Source organism: Mastomys coucha, unplaced genomic scaffold (genome assembly GCF_008632895.1).
Source record: "Mastomys coucha isolate ucsf_1 unplaced genomic scaffold, UCSF_Mcou_1 pScaffold12, whole genome shotgun sequence".
NCBI classification, from domain to species: domain Eukaryota; kingdom Metazoa; phylum Chordata; class Mammalia; order Rodentia; family Muridae; genus Mastomys; species Mastomys coucha.
Window position 1 is genome coordinate 4914528 of NW_022196894.1, and position 20666 is coordinate 4935193.

A 20666-nucleotide genomic window follows, 5' to 3' on the forward strand; every position below is an offset into this window, starting at 1 on the left:
CAAGTGCTGGGATTCCAAGCATTCGCCTTCACCATGCCTGGTTCTCTCTGTCTCTCTCTGTGTCTCTGTGTGTCTCTGCATCTCTGTTTCTCTGTCACCACCTCTCTCTCTCTCTGCCTCTGTGTGTGTGTGTGTGTGTGTGTGTGTGTGTGTGTGTGTGTGTGCGTGTTCATGTGGAAGTCAGAGGATGATGTAGAGTATTGTCTGCCTCCGTCAGGCTCTGACTGGTTTTCTGAGACAGGGTCTCTCACTGAACCTGGAGCTCACTGATTCAGCTAAGCTATCTGATGGGTGAGTTCCAGGGATTCTCCTAACTGCCTCTGCTTCCCCTACCCTAATATTACTGGTGCGTGCTACCGGACCTGGCTTTTTCAGTGGATACTAGAGATCCAAACTCAACCCCCTCATGTTTGCACAGCAAGCACTTTGCCGACTGAGGCATCTGCCTAGCATCCTGTTTTTTCTTACTGTACATTAAAGCAAAAATGTTGCCATTAAGATAAGTGTTATTGAGCTGGATGGTGGTCCATGTTTTTAATCCCAGCACCTGGGAGGCAGAAGCAGGCAGATCTTTGAGTTTGAGTCCAATCTCATCTAAAGAGTGAGTTCTAGGCCAGCCAGGACTACACAGAGAAACCATCTAAATAAATAAATAAATAAATGTCACCTATTGTCATTGGAAATTGGAAAATGCATTTCAAGACTCTGGGATGCTGGCAGATGCTACCTAGCACGTGTTGCTCAAGTCATGTGACTCTGAGCCTCAGTTTCTTCATATGGTGAACGTGATCTACCTTGCAGAATGTATCAGGAGATTTGGATTGTTGAACATGTAATAGGTCCTCCAGAAATGTCCTTTCTTCCTGGCACATGCATCCCGAGGCACCACATTACCTTCTCTGGGCCTTGGAAACAGAAAAAAATTAAACATGATCTCATTGAGGGTTTCAAATTACATTATTTACTGCTCATACACACACCCTCTATGTTCATGCATGTGTGTGTGTGTTCATTCCAGGACACATATGTGGAGGTCAAAGAACAACTTGAGGAGGTCAGTGTTTTGTTTTTGTTTTTGTTTTTGTTTGGTTCAAACTCAGGCTGTCAGGCTTGTCAGTAAAAACCAGACTGAGGTTTTTATTCTGCTCTGAAAGGGTTTGATTCAAAGTCATCAGCTGTTATACCACTTGGTAAGGAGTGGGAAGGGCTTGCACCCAAGGTCCAGTAACGGTATGGCTGTGACAGGCACATTTGCAAAGTGGAGACATCCCTGAGGTAAGTTCTGGCTTCTGTCCTGAGCTAAGTTAGGCCAAGAGTTCCTGAACCAGGAAAGAAATGCAGAAAAATGGAAACCCAGCAGGCTACCACATCCCGTTAACTCCATTCCAGTACAGAGTCCCCAGGTCCTGGTACCTGGAGACATGGAGTCTGTCCTTGTCTGGCCAGTACCTGAATCTGTGTAAGTGAAGTTTTTGCTGGGTCTCCTTGGGTCTGAAATGGCAAGTTCCAACCTTGTCTTGGGATGTCCTCTGGGAACAAGAGTGTCGTGCTGACACCACATGGCTTTTGGGGAAAGTTGCAGAGTCGACAGGACATCTCCTCGGTTGAGCTGGTGTTGTGGCAGAGAGGAGCGCTCCTCAGAGGCTTCTATTTAAAGGTGGCATGAGAACCAGATGGCTTCCGGGTTCTTCGATAAGAGCCTGGCACTAGCTGTGGTTTTAATTTCCTGCAGAAGCCAAATGATTGTAAAGATATTGCAAAGATTTCCCCGCCTCTGCAGAGCGCCCCTGAGCTCTGGCTTGTGACTCTGCAGAAAAACCACCCGCAAGAACAGAGGCAGGTTCCCTACGAGTCAGTTTCTCCCTTGACAAAATAGCACAGTCCTGTGTCACAAGACATATGACAATGACTGACTGTCATTGGGGCTGGGGAGATGGCTCAGTGGGTAGAGAGAGGGCTATTCCAACCTGAAGACCTGATCCCCAGCACCCAGGTAAAAAAACAGGCAAGGCAGCATGCACATTTAACCCTGGTGCTGCGAAGTGGGAAGACAGGCAGATCTAAGAGCTTGCTGGTCAGCTAGTCTAGTTCAAACAGCAACCTGCTGGTTCAGTCAGAGACCCTGCTTCTTAATTAACTAGAATGATGTGAAGAAGTGACTGAAGAGGCATTCCAGTGTCGGCTTCTGCTGACGTGTGTCGCCTACCCAGACAAGTATGCCTGTGTGTGTACCTGCATGCGCTACCCACAGACTACATAAATAGTAAAGAGTTAGCCATGTCTGAAAATTAGTTTCCATGAGGTGAGCACCAGAGAAGCCTACTCCACAGAAAGGCTTTGCCGCTCTCTCCTCGTTTCTTCTCATCCACCAAGTGGGAGGAAGTCTCCCTGTGGTGGAGAGATGCTGAGTCTAGACTGAACACAAACAATACTCATGGTTCAGAGAGTTACAGGGGAGCTTTGGGTGGAAACTGAAGAGTGGCTTGCTCCTGGGATGCCGGAGCATGGGCCTGCCATTCCTTGGGGCAGAGGATTTGCCAGAGGGAGTGGACAACCAGCAAGGATTGTTCATTGTGTGATGCAAGTCTTTCACTCCAGCTACTATGGAAGCCAAAGAAGAATCACAAGGTCAAGGTCAGCAGGGACAACTGAGCAGGACTTGGTGTGTGTATGTGTGTGCATGCATGTGCATGTGTTGTGTGAGTGCATGTGTGTATGTGTGTGTGCGTGTGCGTATGTGTGTACGCTTGTGTGTGTATGTGTGTGTATGCTCGTGTGTGTGTGTGTGTGTGTGTTGTGTGAGTGTGTGTGTGTATGTGTGTGTATGCTCGTGTGTGTGTGTGTGTTGTGTGTGTGTGTACGCTTGTGTGTGTATGTGTGTATATGCTTGTGTGTGTGTTGTGTGAGTGTGTGTGTGTGTGAGTGCATGTGTGTGTGTGAGTGCATGTGTGTGTGTGTGTTTTGTGAGTGTGTGTGTGTGAGTGCGTGTGTATGTGTATACACTTGTGTGTGTATGTGTGTGTATGCTCGTGTGTGTGTGTTGTGTGAGTGTGTGTGTGTGAGTGCATGTGTGTGTATGTGTGTGTATGCTCGTGTGTGTGTGTGTTGTGTGAGTGTGTGTGTGTGAGTGCGTGTGTATGTGTGTACACTTGTGTGTGTATGTGTGTGTATGCTCGTGTGTGTGTGTGTTGTGTGAGTGTGTGTGTGTGAGTGCATGTGTGTGTGTGTGAGTGCATGTGTGTGTATGTGTGTGTATGCTCGTGTGTGTGTGTGTTGTGTGAGTGCGTGCGTGTGTGTGTGTGTATGTGTGTATGCTTGTGTGTGTGTGTGTGTATTGTGTGAGTGCGTGCGTGTGTGAGTGCATGTGTGTGTGTGTGTGTGTGTGTGTGTGTGTGTTTGGAGGTGCTTGTAGTGCTTGTGCCAGAATGTGCTTTTGTAAAGGAAAGATAACAACGTGGGGTGTCTTCCTCTGCTGCTTTTCCACTTTAGTTTTTGAGACTGAACCCTGAGCTCACCAACTGGCTAGACTAGGGGATCCCCTGTCACCAGCTCCCGGCTCACCCTGGATTACAGGTCCACACTGACATGCCAGGGTTTTTGCCTCACAACTGGGGATCAATGCAATTCCTCACACTTGTGTGGCAAGCCCTTTGCCCATCGTGCCATCTCTGCAGCCCTTTGGTATTTGAGACAGGTTCTTACTGCACAGGCCTGGCTGGCCTGGCTCACAGTCTGTAGCACTGATGGCCTTGAACTGGCAGTGGTTCTTAGGCCTCTGCCAGTTGTGTGTGATTTAAGATATGTGCACCATACATAATTTTTAAAATCATTTTAAAAGTCTTGGGAAATTAATAACATAAGTAAAAAGGGCTGGTATAGCTCAGAAGTAGAGTACTGCCTGGAACATGCAAGACCCTGGATTCAATCTCCAGTAGCAAAGGATGGATGGATACATAAACAGTACGAATCTCAGAACATGGGATGTGGGGACCCTCTGAACCGACTGAGGAAACTAATACTTGAAGCTTCTCTCTCTCCCACAGCCCAGACCACAAGGTACCAGCTCCCGTCTTACGCAAGGAGTATCTGGTTCTTTCTTTCCCATTTTGCAAATTATAAAATACTGCATGTGTGGAATCAGGAGAGCTAGGACTTGAATCCAGGTGAGAGTACACACATCACACCTGTGACCCCTGAACCATGTGTCCTCTATAACCCAGCTTTCTCCTGCTGCATGACACTCTACCCAGGGCTTAGCACAGTGCTCAGCACACCAAGGCTACGGAGCCTGACTGTTCATGAGGAGTCACCGTGATAAGCAGGACTAAGGCCAGAGACAAAGCCAACTTTTACACAGGATCACCATGGCATAAGACCACAGGAAACTGAGAAAGGCTCAAACGGGGCAAGGGCAGCATGGTGGACCTGGAGGGAGAGGGAGGGAGAGAAGGGGAAGAGGAAGGCCATTCTGTACCATTCTGGAGCTGTTCTGAAGGTGGGGCCTAACCCAGGCGCCAGTGTTCTACAGAGTTGGGGACCAGGCTTGTTGGATAGTTTTTACGGAAGCTGTTTATCTCTATGAAGCTGTATGGACTTTCTAGATTCAATCATGATACAGCTGTCCACTTCAATTTATTGCTGTTAAATGTGAAGGTGCAAGGCTAGAGGCTCTGCAGTTAACAGCCCTGGCCGCCTTTCCAGAGGACTGAGTTTGATTCTTTGCATCCACCTAGTGGCTCACATCTGTCTGTAACTCCAGTTCTGGCTGGTGGTAGGAATGACTGACACCCTCTGCTGGCTTCCACAGGCAACCGACATGTATGAGGTTCATAACATACATGCAGGCAAAACACACACACACACACACACACATATATATGTATATATATATAATAATAATAAAAATAAAAAAATTTAAACTTATCTACTCTATGAAAAAACTTAGGATGGTTTCAAGAAACCATCTTCTGTTCCCATCCCTGTTTTGTTTTGTTTTGTTTGTTAAACAAGATTTCTCTGTGTAGCCCTGACTGTTCTAGAACTAGCTCTGTAGGTCAGGCTGGCCTTGAACTCACAGAGAGCTACCTGCCTCTGCTTCCCAAGTGCTGGGATTAAAGGCACGCACCACCATCACCACCCTGCTTATGTTTCCTCTTCTTGTAGTTTGGATTTCCATGTTTTATTCTGTGTGTATGTGGTGGGTGTAGTGCCTCTGTGCATGTGAAGGTTGGAGAACAACTTATGGGAGTCAGTTTTCTCCTTCCACCATGTTGGGTTCAGGGCTCAAACTCAGGTCCTTGGTCTTAGTGACAGGCCCTTACACACTGAGCCATCTCTCCAGCCTTCTGTTCTCATTCTCTCCCTCTCTCCCTCTCTCTCCCCCTTTCTCACTCTCTCCCTCCCTCTCTGTCTCTCTCTTTCATTCTCTCTCTCATTCTCTCTCATTCTCTCTCTCATTCTCTCTCATTCTCTCTCATTCACTTTCTCATTCTCTCTCTCTCATTCTCTCTCTCATTCTCTCTTTCTCTCTCATTCACTTTCTCATTCTCTCTCATTCTCTCTCTCTCATTCTCTCATTCTCTCTCTCTCATTCTCTCTCTCCTTCTCTCTCTCCCTCCCTCTCTCTCTCTCCTTCCCTCTCTCCCTATCCTCCCCCCCTTTCTCTGACCTACATCCCCACGACAATAGACACGCTAACATGGACTTGGGAAGAGATGTACTTTGTGCCTTGCTGACATATTAGGGAAAACAGGAGATGATTTCTGATAGCAAAAGGACCTGAGTCTGGGAGCGTTCTCTGGACTTGAACTCCTGGTAACCAAGTACGGAGCATCACCATTTCTTACAGATCATTTGCAACCACACAGCTAAGCTTGGAATACCCAGGTTAGGGGCCATTTTCCCAGCTACTAAACTCAGCTCTATAGTGCAAAGGCAACCCGTGATGAGAGGGTATAGTTGTGTTGTAATAAAAGTTTGTTTTAAAAGGCTCTGGCCATAGGTTGCAGGCTCCTAATCCAGAATAGGCCAGAGTAACCTGGTCCCGGGAACACCTTCAATCCTGGCCTTCTAGGAATTCTGGGTATCATCCTCCAAGCCTCCCTGCTAGCCACTGATGTGAGACGATAAAGTTTCACTTTATGCTGTGAATGTGCTAAACTCCCCAATTGTGCTGACCTACTTTCAGCTTTTAAGTGTTTCCCCCTGGGGACTGGAAGCCATTTTGACCTGGTTCAATGCCAGAACACTAATGTCCTTTTATATCCGTTTGGAAGCTCATCTCTTTTCACACTGCTCAAAACCAAACTGAATACAGATCAATATCCGAGCGCCTTTGGGCTCTCTGCTAATACCCTGTCTTGTAACTCAAGAGAATTTTTCCATAATTAAAAACCTAGAAACATTCAGCTGCTATCCACCCATGCTTCCCTCCGACCCTCAACAGTTCCCCTGTTTATCCAGGAAACCAGACATGGTCTTTTACCCACATGGTAAAATTAGCTTGGTATCATTAACAAGCAATCAGAATGTAGGCTGCGGATGTGGCTGTTGGTACAGTGCTTGCCTAGTGTCCCCAAGGCGTTGGGTTCAATCCACAGTACCACATATACCACAGGCAGGGTGGCACATGCCTATAACCCCAGCTCTCAAGAGGTAAAAACAAGAAGATTGGAAGTTCAAAGTCACCTTAAGCTATATGTAGCAGGCACAGTCAGGATCATAGACAACACTGTCTCAAAAACAGAGCAGAGCAAACTGGAAACAAAGGGGGAGGGGAAGGAAGGGGAAAAAGGTAGAAGAAAGTAGCTTCCACCCGGAACCTTATATCCTGGAACATAAGGCGTTAGACAGGTTCTGCCAGCCTTCCTTCACCATGGACATAATTTATGTCTTTCAGACTTGGGGTTTCCATAACTAGGAGTCAGTGACACACCCCTTTAATCCCAGCATTCAAGAGGTAGAAGCTAGTGGATTTCTGAGTTTGAGGCCAGTCTCTGGTCTGCAGAGTGTGTTCCAAGCCAACGAGAGTCACACAGTGAGATGCTGTCTCCAAAACAAACAAACAAACATTTAAGATTCCTTTCTCTCTCATTGCATGGCTTCAGAAATCATATTTCTGGCTTTTTGCAGTTTCTGCTAACTGCCAGGAGTGTGGAGCCTTCGCACAGGTGCCTTCTCTGGCACCTCAGTGTGAGCGGCTTCCATTCCTTTAGTTGTCCATTCTTGAGAATTGTAGCTATGCTGGAGAAGTCTCCCTTTACTGGGAACTACCTGAATTAGCCAAATTTCTGGAGTAGAGATTATTTAAGGTCAAAGTATTTAAGATCTGGACTGGGGAGAAGGCTCAGGAGCTGAGAGTACTTGCTGTGCAAGCCCAAGGACCTGAGTTCTGATCCCAGCCACCCCATAAAACCAAACAGTGAAAATAGGGGAGCAACAGAGTCCCTGGGGCTCACCAGCCAGACAGGCTAATGGAGAAATGGCAAGTCTCGTTTCATGGAGAAATCGAGTCTCAAGGGGATAAGGTGGAAATAGATAAAGGACATGTGACATTTTCCAGTCTCTGCAAACATGTATGCTTGAAAGCCTTCACAATTAAAAACAAACTCACAATTAAAAACAATGAACAAAACCCAGAACCTCTCTTTAGCCCTTGAAGCCATAGTGTTACCCAAAAGGGTTGGACACAGGTGGTCCTGAGAGAGTTTTGACTCTCAGACATGGGACGCTCAGATAGCATCAATGCCTGGGTGCTTTCTTAACTGGCTCCACATGCTGAACACACACCTTGAGTTTTCTTGGGTTTTGTCATTGTTATTATTTTTTGTTTGTTTGTTTGTTAAGCAGTTAAAAAGGAGTGTAGATTCCACAGTCGTTGCAGCTGACGATGCCAAGGCCCAAGTGTAAACACTAGTCATTTCCCATGATCCTCAGTAAAGCATCTGTTCCCTCAGACTTGGACCTTGTGCACAGTCAGCTTTCAGGGCAGTCCCTCCATTCATGGAAGCTATGTGCACTCATCTCCATCTGTAAAATGGGATGGTTACTTAACGGAGGCTGGTGAGGAGGCTCAGTGGTCGAAGCACATGTTGCCAAGCCCACGTTCAGTCTCTGGGGGTCACATGGTAGAAAGAGAAATCCCACAAGTCGCCCTCTGCCCTCCAGGAGCACACTTGACACGTGTGCAAAAGAAACACACACACACCGTGAGTCAGTTATGTGTTGGCCAGCTACTTCTGAATGTGAGGCCTGCCCTAGAATGGTAGACACACACTGTGTCATTCATTGGAGAGAACTGATTTTCCCTCTCCCAGCAGGTTTAAGTGACGGTTCAGGAGTTAACTTTGCCCCAGTGGTAGTATCAAATATAAGATAAAACAAAAACTATCACATCAAAGTTGGACAAGACAAACCAACAGAAGGAAAAGAGCCCAAGAGAGGGCACAAAAGTCAGAGCCTCACTCATTCACGCACTCAGGAATCCCATCAAAACAGTAAACTGAAGCCATACTACACACACTGAAGACCTGGTGCAGACCGTGCGCAGCCTGAGTGCTGCTCCAGTGTCTGTGAGGTCGTGTGAGCAGCAACGGCTCTTAAACACCAAACCATCTCTCCAGCCCCCGTTGTGTACTTTGTAAATGAATATATAAACAATGTGTTATGTATTGACAAATCAGCCTACTCTATACATGTGTGATTGACAGTAACGAAATGTTTGTCATTGATTACTAACAGCATGAGAGGTCGTTTTTGGTGAACTCTGCTTTCTGTAGCAGCTCCTCAGTTTAGTGTTAATATGCTTGGCAGATTCCTAACCACTGAGACACCATAGCATAAAATACATAACTAATTCAGAATTACATGTTGATATGCTAAGGTTTTGGACATAGGCTAAACAGAATATACTTCTTATGTTAACTTATCAATTTCTTGACTTTTTATTGTGAACTAATAGAAAAGTTTAAGTCACAGATATGACTTACATCTCTCTCTCTGTCTCTCTCTCTGTCTCTCTCTCTCTCTCTCTCTCTCTGTGTGTGTGTGTGTGTGTGTGATTAACCTCAAAGCCCCCTGCCTGCTAGGCAAACACTCTACCACTGACTTACATCTCCATTTCCTATATTTCTCTTCAACGGCATTTTCCCAAACATATCTTTAAGAAGTAAAGATGATTCCACAGTGGGTAAAGCATAAACTGTGTAATCTGAAATATGTGGGAGCTGCTAGAATGGACGGGTATTAGGATGACTGGGAAACAGGATAAAAGAGCAGATGAGCAAACAGAAAAACCTAACGGACTTTATTTGGTTTGTGTTGAACCACAAGTAATTGGTTTTGTCCTTTTAAGATGATGGAATACTTCATTTTATACAGGCTGGAGCATTTTAGGAACAGGAACAGCATCTGCAGTTTAGTTTAAAATGCATTGAAAAATCAGCCAGGGGAAGCCCTCGCGGTGACACTGTTACTGCCTGGAGTGAGTGGGGCACACATGTATTCATTGTAGACTTTGGTTCAACTTTGCTGTGCATTAGAAATTCCCAAGCTAAATTCATGGGAAACATTTCAACTACAATTAATTGGCAATTTCATGTAGCTTCCCCTAATATTTATTTGTCCCTTGGCTAAGCGATCCTTCCAAGTTTGCCATCTGTAACATCAATGTTTCTACCTCACTGGGCCTCCTTTGGCCTATTCTCCCCAGATCTGGGGACCAGCAGTCGCATTTCTCCTTCCTGGGGTTCAGGTTGAATCACCCTGACATGCTGATTACTGTGCTGAACACACCAGTATCTGGCTTGTAATAATTATAGATTTCCTCTGCGATTTGATCCCATTGGTTGTCCCGGCAACGGCGTAATAGCTCAACTGAAGGGCTGTCACTGTGATTTAGAACCAGCGAATCTCAGCCTCCCGTCGGGGTGCCCCCACTCTCTTGCTGTTGTTGTCATGGCAACTGATGAGCAGCACATGACCAAATGTTCTGTATCACACCCCTCACTTCCCCCCCATCCTGTGACCCTCCCCTCTTCTTCTTCTGAACCCCAAAGGCAATGATCTGGTTTGGGCTATAGGATGAAGTACGTGATTCCCAAGGTCATCATCTCACCCTGAGAAGGGAGGGCAGGTAGATCACAAAGCCAGAGAAGTCTCTGGTCCCTGGAGGTCTTGGTCTTGGGGTGACTACATATACTCCTGCATGGCAGGACTGGCATCTGCTCAGCATGAGCACAGATTCCTGAGTCCAGGGGAGCCATTTAGGGATCTGAGGCTTTGCCTGTCAGCACATTCCTCGGGGATGCCTCAGCCTTCCGAGGAAATGTCTGAGGAGAGGCCCTGGAATGAGAGAGAGGGGAAGAAGCCAGTTTTAAGAGGCCTCAGGTGCTTTGTTTCCTCCTTTGGGTTTGAACCAAATTGGGCTTAACACATCTTTTTGAAACAGCTGTGTTCTGTTACCTCTCTCTGCCTTTCTTTTCCTCTGCCCATTTTCTTTGTTTTGTTTTGTTTTGTTTTCCTCTGGTTACTTCGCCTTCTCTCCATCCCTTTCCCTCATTCATGACCTGAGTTCCAACTCAGTCAGTACATCATTTCCTCGGGACTTCTTTCCTTCCAGGGCCCCCTGTGCCTTGAGTCTGTGTTTTGGGGACTCTCTGGACATCCAGAGCCTCTTATGTTCAGAAGATGAGCCCAATGACATCTCTGGCTCCTACAGAATGACATGGAGGAAATGTTCTAAGACAGAAATGCTGAGCTGGTTTCGGAACGCTGACCACGTGAGTGCAAGTTTGTGTGTGTGTGTGCCTGTGTGCATGCATGCGTCGCATTCATACATTTCTCCTGGTATATATGGAGGTGTCTCTCAATGTGATGTCAGAATTGTATGCTTGTAGCATACGAGGTGTGTGTGTGACCTGTGTGTGGCTTTGTGTGTGAAGAACACAAAGATGTACATAAAAAATTTGAAGGATGCTTTATGAAAAGAGCAGGTTGATCTGCTTTAAAGAGGGAACAAAATAAAAGACAGTTGCAAAGACAATAGATCAGGAATGACCTTTCACGGAGAAGATGGGGAAATGCTGAAGGCATTTGTTCTCTGGAAGAGGTGTAAAGGTCACCTTGAAAAGGCATTTTGCTCAAGCCCCAGAATACGTCTCTCCGTCCCCTGTTCAGGACTGACATTGTACTGGCTTCTCTTTGTGTTTGAAGCCACTGAACAGGGTGCCCAGAGGTACAGCCTGCCTCACAGTTACTTGCTTCGGCAAGACAGAAATTTTCCACTAAGAATCGCAGGTACAGCCTAGTAGGCCTGTGCTGAGAGTGAGCGTGGGGCAGCTTTGGTGCCCAGCTCCTTGCATGTTCCCTGCTCCATTGGAAGTTCAGTTTTTATTTGTCTCTGGGAAGCACCCCATGCCCCAAGAGGCAGCCAGAGGAAGTGATTTCAGAAAATGAAATTTCATTTGCAGGGTGAGATGTGGGAATCCTGGCAGCTTGCCTGTTAAGATCCTGCGGCCAGTGTGTGTGAGCCGCCAGCCAAATCACCCTGGCAGGAAATCCTTTGTGCTTAGTCTGGCCCTGAATACTTGGGAGACTTGGCAAGCAGCTGCCAGACAGCAGGCTGTGTGAAAGCTGACTGTAGGTAGAAAGTGCCCCAGGTACCCTGAGAGAGAGGAGAGCCAGACTGCAACCTCTGGGAGCCTCTACTTCAGGGCAGAACAGATCAGATGGCTCCAGGCTCAAATGGAGCCCCCACTCAGAGTTTCGCGGCCATTCTCCTCCTCTCCATGACCCATCTGTCACTCTTTCTGCACTCTGGCTTCTTAGTTGTTCTCTCCAGCCTCTGCCATGGCTACCTCTGTCATCTTGTGGAGATCTAGCCATCTGTAAACTTCCCTGTTCAGTGCTTGCAGAGAAGTGTTGGTTTGTGAAGGGGCTTCATGTAACCCAGGCCATCCTTGAGCTGCCACAGGCTAGCCTTGAATTCTTCTTTACCAATTTAAAGGGGGATTTTATTTTGCTAATGATCTCATTCATTAATTGCTGATTGACTTTAAAAGATATTTAGCAATTTCATACATATATAATGTATTTTATCATATTTATCCTCATTTTTATTTTATTTTATCATATTTATCCCTCTTGCTCCCCTGCCATTTCATAGAGCCCCTTGCTCCTCCCTGCATATCTTTTGGAGTACCTGTGACCCATTGAGTTAGCTTAGTGGTACTTGCATGAATGAACGAGGAGCTATTTGGAAGAACATGAGCAACTTACTAGTGGCTATATCACTGGAGAAAATGGCTCCCTCTTTAATCATAATCTTTCAGTAGTTCCTCCAATGGGGCCTCCTGAGTTCCACCCCTGGCCTTGAACCCTTGATCTTCCTATGTCCATTTCCCAAATAATGATCACAAGTGGTCACTACCTCATGCCACTTCTGGGAATCCTTTAACTCCTACCCACATGGGCCTCTCAGACGTCTGTCCTCACATTTGCCCTTGACTCTAGTCATTGATCGACTAAGAAAGAGTATGTGTAAAGTAACTCCCCTCAGCTCTTAAATGTCAGTGTCACCAAAGGCAAAACGGCTGAGGATTGCTTCCAGGTGAAATGAGATAAAAAGCTACAGATGGAAATGCAATGTGCAGCCTGGGGTGGGGCTGAACCTGGGGAGCCTATGCAATGTGCAACCTGGGGTGGGGCTGAACCTGGGAAGCCTATGCAATGTGCAACCTGGGGTGGGGCTGAACCTAGGGACCCTAAAAGAGCCACAGAGACATTTTGGAGACAAATGGAGACGTTTGAGCATAGACTCTATATTAGATAGTAATAATATCTCAGTGGTGCATTTCAATTGCTTTGCTCTGGAGTGATTCTGAGCGTCCCCAGGAAAATATCTGGTTCTTAGAAGGTACAGGCTGGGGATGAAGGGATGAACTACACAATGATGGTGACTCAGCTCAGAAGGCAGATTTAATGGCTGGAGGCAGTGGTTGAGGAGGGGAAGGTTGGAGACAGCTCAATGGATTCTACAGCATTTAGTAAAATGTAAAATATAAGAACCCGAGTTCAGATCCCAACACCCATGTGAAAAGCCAAGTGTGATACTCACAGACCTGCCTGTGCTGTGCAGGGTGGAGAACAGAGGGTCACTGAGGTGTGCTGGCTTCCAGTCTAGGTCCAGTGTCAGTGAGAGACCCTGGAAGAGCAGGATACCCAAGATCTTTCCCTGGCCTCTGTGTACATGCTCTAGACGTGAAAGGAGAAATAAACAGTATGTAAAGAGCGTGTGTAGTGAAGTATTCATCTAACAGCTGAGGGTTCTGTGGTCACTAGTGGTTAGTTTTGGTTTTTGTTTGTTTAAGTTTCTGCTCTCTAGGTGTACTGGAGGTGGCATTCAGAATCTTGTGTAGGCTGCAAAGCAAGAATTCTTCCACAGAGCTATATGCCTAGCCTTCATATTTATTAATGCTTATTTTGAGACAAGATCTCATCAAGTTGCTCATTCTGACTCATCCTTGAGTCATTCTGTAGCCCAGGCTGGCCTTGAATGTGAAACCTTCTTGCCTCAGCCTCCCAAGTGCCAGAATTCTTACTAGTGTGTCATCACAACAGGCTACCAGGCATTGCTAAACCGTGTTCATAACCTTTTTATAGGCATGAAAGCCTGTGTTCTGTCTGTACACAGATTGTCTCCTTTCACTCTCAGAACAGCCTGGGAATCAGGGAGCCCCTCATACCATTTTGTAGTTGAGGAATAAGAGGAATAATCCATGTTTGCTGGTTACTGTGGAATTACTCACTTATAGCACAGTGTTAGAAGTCTTCCATAAGCTGAAAAGCAGGATGAGTCTCTAGGACTTGCCTGTAAAATAGATGTTCAGCCTCTGGGTTGCAGGCCTAGGACTCTGTCTGGAGTTCTATAAGAACTCCAGGTATACATACCTGCTCAGTAGGCGTTTCATAGACAGACACCCTCAGCAACGCCTCCAGGGTTGGGTCCTGCAGAGCTGGAATGGGCTCCTATATTGTATTTGGTTTGTGGTATTTCCCTTCCTCAATATGGATCTCTCCTTAGAGGAATCAGAGACTGGAATATTTGGAATTGTTCTCCTGGATCTTTGAGCTCTTTGGAGAAGAGACGGAGGAGGAGGAGAAGGAGGAGGAGGAGAAGGAGGAGGAGGAGGAGGAGGAGGAGGAGGAGGAGGAGGAGGAGGAGGAGGAGGAGGAGGAGGAAGAGGAGATGGAGGAGGAGGAGGAGGAGGAGGCGCCATTTTGAGCAGGCATGGGTGGAGTCCTATCAGTCAAGGATCTGGAGTGTAAAGAACATTACTCTGTGAAGTCAGATATGTGTCTCCTTATTTATGGTCTGCCTTTTCTGATGGAAAGGATGCAGAGGCTTTCCTACCTGCTTCCACACCCTCCCCTCAGGTCCTTAAAACTTAATATTGTGTTTTGTGGCAGTGAGTAGTCAGGAAATATCAGTATCAAATAATGAATGGATGGATGAATGGCCTAAAGGGAAAGACCAATACAAAAATATTGTAGGTAAACAGTGACATAGTCCATGCTGTACTGGGCTGAGACTAACTCGGTTGTAGAATGCTTGCCTAGCATGCATGAAGCTCTGGGTTTGAGCCTCAGCTGTGTGTAGTGATGTATGTCTGTAACTCTAGGACTCGGGAGATAGAGGCAAGAGGATCAGACATAACATGCCTACTGACATAACAACTTCGAGGCCAACTGTCTCAAAAAATAAAGACCATATCATTTACGTTTGTAGATAACCTGAGCATGCATGGTAGATATTAGCAGCTGTTAATACTGGAGGGTGGAGGATGAGCATAGCCCAGGCTACTCAGACACGCTGTGTACCTGAGATCTTTTATAAACAAAGCCAAGCATGCTGGCCCATGCCTATAATTATAGCACTTGGCAGGCTGAGGCAGGAGGATCACCATAAACTTAGCCTGGGCTATAGAGTGAATTTTAGTCCAATTTGAGATGCAGAGTGAGGTTGTCTCAAAAACGCGGGGGAGGGGGGTGCAGATAAATGGCATCTAACCCGGTAGGAAAGGTAAAAAGGTTTCCTAGAGGGGGTAACCTGAGGTACACCATACAAAGATGCACAAGGGAAGGCGGCTCAGTTGGTAACGTTCCTGCCTCAGAAGCATGAAGGCCTGCGTTCAGATACCTAGCAGCCAAGAAAAGCTGCTCTATTACCCTAGGGCTTGGGGAGTAGAGGCAGGGGGACCCCTGAACCTCACTGACTACCAGCCTAGCTGATCAGTGAGCCCCTGTGAGCAAGCAACCATCTCTAAACAGTAAGGTTGAGAGTGATGGAGGAAAATACTCATCATTATCCTCTAACTCCACATGCAGGCACATACATATGCACACATCCACGGGACAAGCTCATCTGTAACACGCACACATGTAACACACGCATGTGCATACACACACACACACACACACACACACACACACAAGAAAAGAGGGGAAAGATGTCCAAGACTCTGGAGAATGTCGGCAGGGGATGCAGATGAATTAGTGATGCTGGTTGAACAACAGAAGGGCGCTGTAGGCTCAGTTCAGACGAGGCAGGCAGCAAGGGAATTGGGAGCACATTGTGTCCCACCAGGACGGTAGCTTCAGGGTACCTGGGAGCCAAGTCAAGTCCAAGCAAGACAGTGGCTATGTTAGCTTCTCTATGGAAGAAAATAAAGGTGTTTGATGAAAGCCCTTAAGTTGACCTTCCGTAACCCTCCCCCCTCCCCCTAGAGGGCAGCTAGGGATTTCAAACCTTTCCCTATGAGTGGCTCAAAGGTCTGCTTTATTTACTTCAACTGGCAAGTTGCTTTTCCCATATAAATGTCAATCAGAACTAATAAAGGGGAGTTTTTCTGAAAACCAAGTTGGGAGCCAGGCACCCCAAGAGCTCCAGTAGCTGTGGGCATATTGATGGCCTTCCCCTTCCTGGAAAGAATGCCACACGGCAAAAATTCTGTCCCAGTTTTACTTAGATCCTTAGCTCAGTGTGGACAAAGTGGTGGAGAAAAGTTGATTCTTTTTAAGAAAAACAAAGTAACAGCTGCTGGCCTTCAGCGCCTATAGTCAGATGCAGCCCCACGGCCAGGCTCCCCACGGCAGGCTCCCCATGGCCAGCTCCCCATGGTGAGCCTCCCCACGGCCAGGCTCCCGCAGAGACTGCTTCCCCTTTCTGGCTCAGCCCTCCATTCCCAGTCTCTTAGCTAAGCAAACCTGAGCTAAACAACTCATTGTGGCATTGTGACATTGTGGGTGGCATGGTTAATCCTTTAATGGCTCCAGCCATCTGCTTCCTGCTAGCCTCTGTGAAAAGGCTCCAAGCACCCTCTAAGTGATGGATTGAATTGTATATCTCATGCAGACAAGCCACAGGGAGGTGGGTCTAGGCATGAGAATTTTCTAAAATAAAGACCCAAGTGCCATCCAGGTGAGAGTTCTGTGGGTGTCAGGTGGCTGTTATAGCCACACGGAAAGCAATGAGTAAGGGCAGGAACAGACACAGTGCTGCAGAATCAATTCCCCCTACCCTCCCAGCTATCATTCTGGGGCAGAAATGTAGCTCAGTTGGTAAGAGCTTGCCTAGAATGCACAAAACCCTGGGCTTGATGACCAATATGACATAAACCCAGGCGTGGTGGTCCTCATCTGTATCTCCCAGATGAGGGAAATGAAAAAAGAAAGACAGGTATTAAGGGTCATCCTTGGATATATAGTGAGTTCATAGTGAACTAGCCTGGAGTAAATGTCCAAAATAAAAATGAAAAAGACTGGGGAACATCTGAACATCTTTTCACACATGGAGCTACTGTCTCAAGAGCTAAGGAAAGCCAGGCATGGTAGCATACACTTTTAATCCCAGCACTCAAGAGACTGAGGCAAATGGATCTCTGTGAGTTTGAGACTTGCCTGATCCACAAAGTGAGTCCAGGACAGCCAGGGCTGCTTACACTGAGAAAACCCTGTCTCAAAAACAATAAAAAGAGCTAAGGAAATCATTGTAGTAAGAAAAGATATGTCTGGGAAAATTGGTAAAATACAATGTGAGCATAAGGACCAGGCTTGACTCCCCAGAGCTAGGGAGCAGGACTAGGCATGGGCCTGTGTGCCTGAGGTCTCAACACTCGAAAGGATCTCTAGGGTTTGCTAGCCAGTCTAAATGAGTTAATGAGCTCCAGGCTCAAAAAGAGAGTGTTTTAAAAAATAAGGTAGAGAGTTATTGAAGACCTGACATGGACCCCTGATAGGCAAGATGCACTCGTGTGCACACACACACTCACATACACATTCACACACACCCTCACACACACTCATACATACATACACACTCACACACATTCACATACCCACACACACTCACACACACTCTCACACACACACACACACACACACACATACACGTGCATTTGCGCATGCGCACATAATGAAGAAGATACTCCTCTCCAGCTCTGAGGCATACATCATGGAGGTACACTCTTTCACTTTAGAGGGAAGGAACTAAATCTAGATCTTAGACTTCAGAACTACAAGGCCAGTGGGAATGAATCTCAGTATTGAGTAGAACCCCACAGTCCAATTTGCCAGGCCAGTGGCACAGACTGAGCCTGTGTCAGACAGATAGATAAGGGACTGTGGGTACCATCTCTTCTCCAGCCTGCAGCAACACAGAATGGAGAAAGACTCCATCCCCTGACGTAGGGCAGGGTAGTAAACATAGGGCTTTATACCAGAATTTATGCTTATCCTGAAATCCAACACTGAGCAGAACCTAACATCCAGGCCCACGCCCATTGACAGTGTCTAGACTCACACGAGACCTGCAGAGACAGACGTGAATTTCAGTGAGCATTACTTCAGCTGGCTGCAGCGGCATTAGACCATGAAAACAGAACAGCAGACAGCCCACAGCCACACGGGGCCTCCACCCTGTCCCTCTGGGGCACTAGTTTTGACAGTGTACTCTGGATACAGTGAAGCATTATTGCATCCCTGGCTCACCCATCTCTTCCCAAATGCCAAGACAGCACAGAAAGGACAAGCATCTGCTTGGGAAAAGAAACGGGAAATGGACACAAGTCATTGCACCAGCTGGGCCAGTTCCTCCGTGGTGATGCTTTGTGCCTGAGCACAGACTGATGGCATGGCTAAAGCATGGAGCCCGGCCTGGCCTCAAATGGATGTCTGAAGTTGGAAGGCTCTTTTTAGATATACCCTAGTCTGTCCATAATACACTCCAACTAAGACTTGGGCTTGGAGCCTCTTTTTTTTTTTTTAAGATTTATTTATTTATAGATTTATTTATTTATTTATTATATACAAGAATACTGTAGCTGTCTTCAGACACACCGAAGAGGGCATCAGATCCCATTACAGATGGTTGTGAGCCACCATGTGGTTGCTGGGATTTGAACTCAGAACCTCTGGAGGAGCAGTCAGTGCTCTTAACTACTGAGCCATCTCTCTATCCCTGGGCTTGGAACCTCTTAACACTGGAATAGTAACATCACAGCAAGTACAGACGTACCTCAGCCCTGGACCTAAGGGTACTATCTGCTGCTGAAGTACCAGCAGCAACTGCAAATGGAGTAAGTAAGCAGCCTGCTTAGAACGTCTAGGACAGAAACAGCAGCAGCCAGGACAAAATAACTAATCCGTCAATATATTCTCACACACACACACACACACACACACACACACACACACACATATACATATATATGTATATATGTGTCTTATATATGTCTTCACATGCCAATATGCAATAAAACCTCCAGGAAAAGACTGGGTGTGGTCGTACATGCTTTTAATCCCCACACTCGGGAGACAGAGGTAGGTGGATCTCTATGCATTTGAAACCAGCCAGGTCTACACAGTATATTCCAGGCTACCCTGGCTACATAACAAGATCCTGTTTCAAAAACAAAACAAGACTTCCCGATGGCCTCAATTTCTAGAACCTAATCCCAAAAAGGAAAAGAGAGAACCAACTCCCAAAAGTTGTCCTCTGACCTCTGCCTACAAATAATCAATGATTTTTACTTAATGGATGAAATGGGGCACCTAAAGTCTACCATAGAGACAGATGTATATGGCTTCTCAGAGAGAGAACTTTATTCATTGATTTATTTTGCTGTTTGCCATCATTTTAATTTTTTCCACAAAGCAGAGAGGATTTTAAACATTTGTTTTAAGATCTTCCATTATCACCACCTAGAATCACAGCTCTTGGAAAGTGGTAGCAGATCAAGGGCATCATCTTTGATATCATGAGTTTGAGGCTACTTTAGACCACATGAGACCCTGTTTAAGAAGAAGAAGAGGAAGAAGGAGTAGAAGAGGAGGGGGGTAATGGTAGTGGTGGTGGTCATGGTGGTGGTGCTTGGTTTCTGTCTCACTTAGGGTTTTACTGCTGTAAAGAGAAACCATGACCAAGGTAATTCTTATAAAGAAAATCATTTAATTGGGGTTGGCTTATAGTTTCAGAGATTCAGTCCATTCTCATCATGGCAGGAAGCATACAGGTAGACATAGTGCTGGAGCAGCCACGAGTTCTACATCTTGATCTGAAGTCAGCAGAGGGGACTGTCCTCCAAAGGCAGCCAGGAGGAGACTGGAATTCCACACAGCTTGAGCATAGGAGCCCTCAAAGCCCACCCCTACAGTGACATACTTCCTCCAACAAGGCCACACCTCCTAGTAGTGCCACTCCCTGTGGTCTAAGCATTCACACACATGAGCCTATGATGGCTGAATCTATTCAAACCAACACAGTTTCCTTTGGATTTTCCCTCCTTTTGTTCAGTGTGAAAGATGAACATCACATCTCCCTGCAGCAGAGCAGAACACAGCAAACGTGGTGGCTGCCTTCACAGAGCTTGTCCTTGTGAGTAGCTCACCATGAGATAACACAGTGCGAACAGAAAACACCAGAGGCTGGAACTTCTGTGTTCTCAAAAACCTTATGTTGCCATGTTGTGGCTTCTTGCTGCTTTTGCAGACTCCAGCTGTTTGGTGGAGTGATGGGGACAGATACACGTGCTAAGGCAAGACCTATGCTGAGGACAGGCCTGTAGAGGACATGTGGTGTTTGGAGAGAGTATAAATAGGACTCGATGGACAGGCTGAGCGAGGCTTGCTTATAGAGCTAGCTGTGCGAAGCTTATAGATCTCGTGTCTTCGCCGATCTTCACTTCCCTGAGACAAGAACTTCTGGCATTCCTCTGCTGATTAGAGCTGACCTGACTGTCTCTGCTAAATAGTGCCACTCCTGTTGATTCGTATTTGCTTTCCTGACTCTACTGAACTGGATTGCTGATGTATCTGTGAAGTGTTTGAGAGTGGATCGAGCTGCCACTGCTGACCTGTGAGCTGAACTGCCTATTTCTATACAACACAGATGGGAGTTGCTCCAAAGAACCTTTCCAAACAGGTCCTCGTCCCCGTATCCTTTCTTTCCCACTACCTCTGGTGGGTGGTGGGCTGAAAGGGAGGTTAGAGCATTTAAGAACCATCATTAAAAATATGTTTTGAAGAAATTAAAGTTACAGAGGGAGTTTATATGCATTTAACAACAAAAAAGGAGGGACAATCAGTACTTTATAAGAGAGAAAACAAAAATA

The 20666-nt window shown here is 46.4% G+C and overlaps 1 protein-coding gene and 1 long non-coding RNA gene across 8 annotated transcripts in view; one reads left to right on the top strand and one right to left on the bottom strand.

Annotated features, from left to right (window-relative positions):
- Abat (4-aminobutyrate aminotransferase) overlaps positions 1-20666 on the top strand; it is a 106190-nt gene that overhangs the window by 15825 nt on the left and 69699 nt on the right. For 2 of the 7 annotated variants that reach the window (XM_031362093.1, XM_031362059.1), the window contains exons 1-2: positions 10020-10132; positions 10619-10778. The exons of 2 other annotated variants lie outside the window; for them this stretch is intronic. The gene's annotated coding sequence lies outside the window, so the exon portion shown is untranslated. Of the gene's footprint in view, positions 1-10009; positions 10133-10177; positions 10387-10618; positions 10779-20666 lie in introns of those variants that run through there. 3 more of the 7 variants (XM_031362074.1, XM_031362083.1, XM_031362064.1) reach the window with 3 other exon arrangements.
- On the bottom strand, positions 844-13247 carry LOC116084839. Its single transcript, XR_004116287.1, has 3 exons — positions 13119-13247; positions 1450-1726; positions 844-905 (listed from the first exon to the last, which is right to left on the bottom strand). It is a non-coding gene; the product is annotated as an uncharacterized LOC116084839 (long non-coding RNA).